Source organism: Grammomys surdaster, unplaced genomic scaffold (assembly GCF_004785775.1).
Source record: "Grammomys surdaster isolate TR1022 unplaced genomic scaffold, NIH_TR_1.0 137, whole genome shotgun sequence".
NCBI lineage: Eukaryota > Metazoa > Chordata > Mammalia > Rodentia > Muridae > Grammomys > Grammomys surdaster.
In genome coordinates, this window is record NW_021604595.1 from 16272351 (window position 1) to 16281438 (window position 9088).

Here is a 9088-nt window from a genome sequence, read left to right on the forward strand (position 1 = left end):
CCTAAAAGGTTCTGTAACCTGAGATAAATGCCATACTCATAGCACAGAGAATTCATGTCACCAACACACACTGTGTTTTCCTGGCACTTCAACTCTTGTCATCAGGTGCATTGACATGATTGTATCATAATAAGTGCTTCTGCAGATGATGACTACTGGTGCAGTTTCTTGGGTGTCTACTACACACCGTATATGTCCCCAACATTGTGCTGGGTTTAGAACATGTGCAAACATCTCAGTTTTCTCATAGGTGGCCTCTACTCTCATTTTTCTAACCTGGACTTCCTCATATTCTTGCAGAAGTTAAGCTTATGTCCAGTTTTTGTTCCTCCATCCATAACTGTAATAGTTAAATATTTGAAGTCCTTAAAGGTCAATTCAAACTAAATTTTGTTTTCTTACCAATCATGTCTGCACTTTGAACTTTAATTGGACCACTTGAAGTAGTTGCTTTACCTGTTAACGTTCTGCATCTTAGATACTTCCACAACTGAACCTTATGTCTGTCAATAGAAAAGGCTATATCTAACAATGCCATATGGTCCAGACTTTGTCACTTACAGGCAGCACAAGTGAGTTTACTCTTTTAGAGTGTTATAATGGGGCTGGAGGGATAGCTCAGAAGTTTGGAGACATTGCTGCTCTTGCAGAAGTCCTATGACAACTGTTTACCACCCACATGAATGGTCACCATCTCCTCTAATTCCAGGTTGAGGGATTCTTTTGACCTCTTCAGCTTTAACAGCTCTGGTATGCACATCTTGCATGTATCCTCACTCAGACTCTTGAACACACAAATGAATTACAAAATAAAGATTATTTCAAATTATTATTCTTTAATCTTCTTTTTACAGTCCAGTCGTTATCCACTTCCAGGTCTGCCCTCTGACTCTTATTCATCCCATACTGCCTGCTCTATCTCCAAGTGGATGTCCTCACTCCTCTAACCATCAGAATTTTCCACTTCCTGGGGCCTCCAGTCTTTCAAGGGTTAGGTGTATCTTCTCTTACTGAGGTCAGACCATGCAGTACTTTGCTGTATATGTATTGGGGGCCTCATACCAGCTGACATATGTTGTCTGGTTGGTGACACAGTGTCTGAGAGATCACAGGAGTCCAGTTTAGTTGGTCTTCCTTTGGGTTCATCCTTCCCCCTTAGCTTCTTCCAGCTTTTTCATAATTGAACCACAAGGGTCCCTAGCTTATATCCATTAACTGGGTGTACGCATCTGCATCTGACTTTTTCAGCCACTTGTTGAGCATCTTGGAGGGCAGCCATTCTGTAAATGAACCACATGTGTTGTATCCATTCTACTGTTGTGGGACATCTGAGTTGTTTGCCGCTTCTGCATGTCACAAATAATGCTGCTATGAATATAGTGAAACTTGTGTTCCTGTAGCATTGTGCCACATCTTTTGGGTATATGCTCAAGAGTGTTACAGCTGAGTCTTCAGGTTGATCTATTTCCTATTTTCTGAGGAACCTCCAGACTGATTTTCAGAGTGATTGTATCAGTTTGTAATCCCATCAGCAATGGAGGAGTGTTACTTTCTCCACATCCTTGACAACATGTGCTGTCACCTGACATTTTGATCTTAGCCATTCTGATTGGTGTAAGATAGAATCTCAGGTCCATCTTGATTTGCATTTACCTCACCATTAAGGACTTTGAACATTTCTTTAAGTACTTCTCAGTATTTTGAGATTCCACTGTTGTGAATTTACTGTTTAGTTCTATACCCCAGTTTTGATAGAATTGCTTGATGTATTGTTAGTTAGCTTCTTGAGTTCTTTATGTATTTTGGATTCTAGTCCTCTATCAGATGTGGGGTTGGTTAGTGAAGATTTTTTCCCACTTTATAGGTGCTGATTTGTCCTATTGACTATGTCTTTTGTCATATAGAAGCTTTTCATTTTCACTAGGCCCCATTTATATCTTCTAGATATTAAAGGCTGAGCCATTGGAGGTCTCTATAGGAAATTTGTCCTTGTGCCAAGGAGTCTGAGGATCTTTACCACTTTCTCTTTTATTAGACTCAGTCTATCTGGTTTTATGTTTTGGTCCTTCATCAATTTGGACTTGAGGTTTGTGCAAGGTGACAAATATGAATCAACTTTCATTTTTCTACATACAGAATGTCAGTAAGACCAGCACCATTTATTGGAGATGCTTTCTTTTTTCTCATTGTATATTTTTGGCTTCTTTGTCAAAGATCAAGTGTACATAAATGTGTGGTTTTTATTTTTGGGTCTTGAATTCTATTCCACTGATCAACCTGTCTGTCTATGAACCATTACTATGCAGTTTTTATCGCCATTGCTCAGGGATGGTGATTCCTACTGAATTTCTTTTATTGTTAAAAATTGTTTTCACTATTAAGGGCTTTTTGTTTTTTCATATGTACTTGAGAATTGCTCGTTTCATTTCTTTGAAGAATTGTGTTGGAATTTTGATGGAATTTGCATTGTATCTGTAGATTATATTTTGTAGGATGGCCATTTTTACTATGTTAATTCTACTAATCAATGAGCAGGAGAGGTCTTTCCATTTTTGAGGTTTTCTTTGATTTCTTTCTTCAGAGACTTAAAGTTCTTATCACATTGATGTTTCACTCTTTTGGTTAGAGTTACCCCACGATATTTCATATTATTTGTGACTATTGTGAAGGATGCTGTTTCCATAATTTTTTCTCAGCAAGTTTATCCTTTATATAGAAGAAGACTTCTGATTCTTCGAGTTAATTTTATATCCAGCCATGTTTCTGATGCTATTTAGCAGCTGTAGGAAGTTCTCTGGTACAATTTTTGGGGTTGCTTATCTATACTATCATACATCTGCAAATAGCAATACATTGACTTCTCCTTTGCCAATTTATATTTCCTTTAACTCTTTTTCTTGTTTTATTGCTCTAACTAGTCCTTGAGTACTATATTGAATAGATATGGGGAGAGTGAGCATATTTGTCTTGTCCCTGATTTTAGTGGGATTGCTTCATGTATTTCTCCATTTAATTTGATATTGACTGTTGGTTTGCTGTATATTGGTTTTATTAAGTTTAGGTATGGGCCTTGAATTCCTGATCCCTCCAAAACTTTTAAAACAAAGGTATGCAGTATGTTGTCAAATGCTTTTTCAGCATCTGATGAGATGATTGTGTGATTTTTTTCCTTTGAGTTTGTTTATATAGTGCATTATGTTAATGGATTTTCTTATATTGAATCAACCTTGCATTCCTGGAATGAAGCCTGCTTGATCATGGTGACTGATGTTTTTGATTTGTTCTTGGATTCAGTTTGTGATGATTGTATTGAGTATTTTTGTATCAGTATTAATAAGAGAAATTGGTTTGAAGTCCTCTTTTTTTGTTGGGTCCTTATGTAGTTTAGGTATCAGAGTAATTGTTCCTTCATAGAATGAATTAGGCAATATTCCTCCTGTTTCTATGTTATAAAATAGGATGAGGAATATTGCTATTATCCCTTCTTTGAAGGTCTTGTAGAACTCTGCACAAATGCCATCTGGCCTTGTGCATTTTTTGTTTGGTAGGTTTTTAATGACTTCTTCTATTTCCTTAGAAGATATGGGCCAGTTTAGATAGTTTACCTACTCTTGATTTTACTTTGTTACTTGGCATTTGTGTAGAAAATCATCCATTTCATCTAGATTTTCCAGTTTTGTTGAGTATAGTTTTTTGTAGTTGGATCCGATGACTTTTTGAATTTCCTTAGTTTCTGTTGTTATGTCTCCCTTTTCATTTCTGATTTTGTTAATTTGAATACTCTCTCTAGGTCATTTAGTTAGTTTGACTATGGGTTTATCTATCTTGTTGATTTTCTCAAAGAACCAGGTTTTAGTTTTGCTAATTCTTTGTTTTACTTTCTTCCTTCCTATTTGGTTGATTTCCACACTGAGTTTGACTATTTTTTTGCCATTTATACTCTTGCTTGAACTTGCTTCTTTTTTTCTAGAGGTCTCAAGTGTGCTGTTAAGTTGCTAGTATAAGAACTCTCCAGTTTCATTACCAGGACACTTAGCACTATGAATTTTTCTCTTAGTAGTGCTTTCATTGTATGTCATAAGTTTGGGTATGCTGTGTCATCATTTTCATTGTATTCCAGGAAGTCTTTAATCTATTTCTTTTTCCTTCCCTGACCAAGTTATCATGAGTAGAGAGTTGTTCAGTTTCCATGGGTTTTATGTTCTTTTTATTGTTTTTGAAGATCAACCTTAGCCCATGTTGTTCTTATAGGATGCATGGGGTTATAGCAATCTTCTTGAATGAGTTGAGGCTTGTTTTCTGATCCACTAGATAATCAATTTTTGAGAAGGTACCATGAGATGTTGAGAAGATGGTATATTCTTTTGTTTTAGTGTGAAATATCCTGTAGATATTGGTTAAATTCATTTGGTTCATAACCTCTATTAATTTCACTGTGTCTGTGTTTAATTTCTGTTTCAATGACCTGTCCATTGGTGAGAGTGGGGTTTTGAAGTCTCCCACTATCATTGTGCGTGGTTTGTTGTGAGTTTTGATATTTAGTAAAGTTTCTCTTAGAAGAAAGTTGAGGACTTTAAGTTCTAAGAGAGTTCTGTTAAACAGGGCCACTTCAGATTATGGGGAGTCTGTGTTTATCTTCTTGTAAGAAGATACATAACTTATTTTGTTCTCCAGAAATCCTCCAGAAGAGATGATCTTAATATCTAGAAAGTTGAAAAATCTTCAGTTTTGGATCTCTTTACTTTCTAGAAAACACTCATGTGAAGGCATATAAACACTGAACCTTCTGCTGGAGCTTGTCTTCTGGGTGAAAATGAAATAACTAAAGGAGAATTCACAGAGCCAACAAACTGGAAGAGATGGACACGCATCAAGTGATTTTCTTGTGTAGAAGGCAAAGAATATTTTGCAAGTGTTGATTCTTCTCTTCCACTGTTTAGATTCCAGTGATTGAACTCAGACTTAAACCATCTTGTAACCCCTACAAATGATATTTTGACAGAAGATCTCACTGTGTTGCCAAAGGCTAGCCTTGTATCTTCTCTTTAGCCAAGATGTGCTTGAAGTTGGGCTCTCAGGACACATGTTCCCAGAAAAATTGGCCTTCAAGATCAGACCTTCTATTCTTACTACTTTTAAGCACTATGAGATTTCTCAATCCCACTCTCCAAAAGTTTGCATAACAGAGAAGTTATAGACCAAGAAAAGCAGAGAATTACCTAAGAATTTGGCAGCAGGGAATATAAAGTCCAGGTAAAGGGCAAAATGTTCTTATAATGGAGGAAGTCAGGGACACTGGAATCAGAATACCATTCATTCTCGTGCCTTTCCTAGTGTACCATGTCCTGTTCCATCTATTGGTTGCTATCTTTAGTCTATATATAGAAGGAGAGAGACTAGGTATAGCTAGCTATCGCTGAGTCATGTGAACTTCATTATAACTCTAGAAGAATATTCTTCACAAGATTAACTACTCCATACACTCTGCAGAAGATCTGAACCTGATCCAAAGTTTAAGGCACGAAAAAAGACAGACACAAAGTGAAGACCCACTGCAATGGATTCTATGATCTCTAGTCACCCACTAGTTGCCTGAGTCTAAAAGTCACTGAAAGGTCAGTGTATTTATCAAAAAATGGCCTTCCAGTCTGAAAATCTGTCAGTATCTTGATCACCAATATGACAGCAGTGTTCTCTATAGATCTTCTAGCAGTCAGTTACTGTCATGCTGTGTGACCTCCAGAATGAATGAGTTTAAACCAAGTTAGAATGACTGAAACCTTTGGGATTTCTTTATTTTCTCACCAGTAACAACATTAATAACCCTGAACATAAAGAAATAGACTGCAGACCATTTTATGGGATGCTTGTGTATGCGATCTGTGACCAAAACTTGGTGCTCTCCATTTGACTTCAACAGAAGTTTCTACATATGGACTGTGGGCAAGGCTTAGTCTAATCTTCTTGTTTTGTTTACCTGTCCTTTCCTCAGTGGTCTTTTCACTGTCATTTGTGGGATTAACATGCCTTTGATTACATTAACCTGATCCAGACATTCTCTCAATTAAGCCTCTCTTCTCATGAGACTCTGGATTGTTTGAAGTTGGCATTTAACCATCAGAATCAACTGCTTTACAACTTGTCACAAGAACAAATAAGTCTTAACCTACAACATCCCATTTCCTTTGACTTCAAGGTGGCACATTTATTTCAAAACAGAAATATAGAAATAGATACCCACTTTTAAAAACTACCAAATATCTTTAAAATACCCCAAATTTTCTGGTCTCCTCTAAATTCACAAACAAATTCCAAACTTCTGCTTTCTTTAGTTAGGCCAGGGGCATAGCAAATGAACAATCATACTAAAGCAAAACTACAACTCATCTGTACAAACCCACATCTTTTAGTTCAATGTCCATAATGTAGGACTCACTCATTATATTCTAACATAAAAAGAGGAAGCACAACTTTCTAATTCCCATTCATTATTCAGTGTGTGCTTTCTTTTTTATTGAAAAATTTATTTATTTACATTCCATATCTTGCCCCCCTTCTCTGTCACACCTCTGAAAACCTCTCATCCCATTCCCCACTTTGCCTCTAAGAGAGTGCTCCTCCACACCCACCCACTCCTGCCTCATTCCTCTAACATCCCTCTTCACTGGGGCAACAAGCCTCCACAGGACCGAACACCTTGCCTCCCATTGATGCCAGATAAGGCAAACCTCTGTTACATATGTAGTGGGAGTCATATAAATATGTAGCATTGGGGGGGGATGGGAAACTGGGTGTAGCCACTAGAAAGTCCCAGATGCCAGGAAAGCAAGAGGCTCCCAGGACCCAAAGGGTATGATATTAGCTAAAATACCCAATAGAAAAGAGACAGAACTTTTAGAGTCCATATCCAATCAGGTACAGCCCCCAGTTGAGAGATGGGGCACCCATCAATCTCAAAAATATTAACACTTACCTGTTCCTGTCTAAAGGAAATGCAGGGACAAAGAGTGGAGCAGATGTCAGGCAGTGGTGGCTCATGCCTTTAATCCCAGCACTTGGGAGGCAGAGGCAGGTGGATTTCTGAGTTTTAGGCCAGCCTGGTCTACAGAATGAGACCAGGGTTACAGAGAAGCTTTATCTGAAAAAAAACAAACAAAAAAAAAGTGTAGCAGAGACTGAAGTAAAGGCCATCCAGAGACTGCATTACCATGGGATACATCTCATCAGCAGACACCAAACCATGATACTTTGTGGATGCAAAGAAGCTCTTGCTGACATGACTTAGTATGGCTGTGCTCTGAGGTGCACTGCCAGCACCTGACTAATACAGATGCAGATACTCACAACCAGCCATTGGAATGATCCTGGGGACCCAAATTGAGGAGTTAGGGGAAGGGCTGAAGTAGTGGAAAGGGTTTGCAACCACATACAAAGAATAACAATATCAACCAACCAGAACCCTCAGAGCTCCCAGATACTAAACCACCAACCAACGGCTACACATGGAGAGATCCATGGCTCCAGCTGCTTATATAGTAGAGGTTGGCCTTATCTGGCATCAACGGGAAGGGAGGCCCTTGTTCCTGTGGAGACTAGCTGCCTCAATGTAGGGGAATACTAGGTTGGTGAAGCAGGAGTTGGTGTTTGGGTGAGCTCCCTCATAGAAACAGAAGGGAGGGGAAATGGAATAGGAGGTTTGCAGAGGTGAAGGAAAACCAGGAAGTAAGAAAACATGTGAAATGTAGATAAATAAAATAACCAATAAAAAGCAAACAACAAACAATCAAAAAAAAAAAGAATACCAACACACAGAAAAAAAATTGATAGCTTTTAATGAGGATATTTCTGATTATTAACTTGTCATAATATTTGCATGACTAGTCATTTTTTCAAATAATTTTTTTGTTTGTAACACACAGTGTTCAAGAGGAGGGCAGTGTAACACTAGTTGGAATTGTTTTCTTCTTCCATCATGTGTGGCTTGAATATAAAATTGCAAAAAATCTAATAATGTGAACCAATGTTTGTTAGCCATCTAAAATTTTAGGTACCCTCCAGACAGAGTTATTAAAGTAACAGGCTGGCACACTAAGGACAGATACGATTCTGCACAGAGCCTTACCTACCTAAGACAGAAGTACATTGCTTTGGATAATGCATATTCCGTGATGGGTAAGGAAGGCATTCTTGTCAGAACGACATAAGACAGGCTCAGTCTTGTTAATTGAATAAAAAGGAGGAGAGGCAAGGAGCCTTTGGGACTGCTTGACAAGAATCTGACATGAGCCAAAGACAAGGAAATGGGCTGCATGGCAGGAATATGACATTGGCCAAGCTAGGAAGTAGGCTTCAGGCAGGAATCTGACATTAGCCTAGAACAAAGAAGTAATTTCAGGTAGGAATCTAAAGTTTAGGTTAGATTAAGGAAGTAGGCTTCACACATGAAAATGACTTTGGGCTAGGACAGGGAAGTGGGCTGAGATATTTTGGTCATTCTGATAAGCCCTTAGAAACAGTGATCACAGGAGTGTTAAGGGAATGGTGTTTATTGTCTTGCTTGTTCCTTGTCTATATGCATCTATTGTATTGCTAGACCCTCAACCTAGATCTGACCTTAATATACCCATGCAATTAAAATGATATAAAAGGAGGAAGGGGTATGGAATAGGGGGTTCTAGGGAGGGGAAATGGAAAAAGGGGATGACATCTGAAATGTAAATAAATAAATAGATAAATTATCCAATAAAAATTTTAAAAAATTTTACATATGCGATGGCTCTAGCCAAATGAAGAAAGTTGTTACTGGAGGTATATACACTTCTCAAGATGATTCATGGTCCTTTATCTGTTCATATTTCTCTGTTTCCTATTTACCAATAGCTCTGTAGTCCCTGTCAGATAAACCGGCCAGTATGGAACCCAGTGATGAGGCCAAGAAATATGAAATGAATCTTTGGAATCTGTGATCCAATGTAACTCCTTCCTGGCCTAGGTTATTCATATCAGAAATTTTTATCAGTGATGAAAAACTAGCTAATACCCTTGAGAAACAATGCCACAGTTAGGTAGCTGGATATGGAGAGGCAGA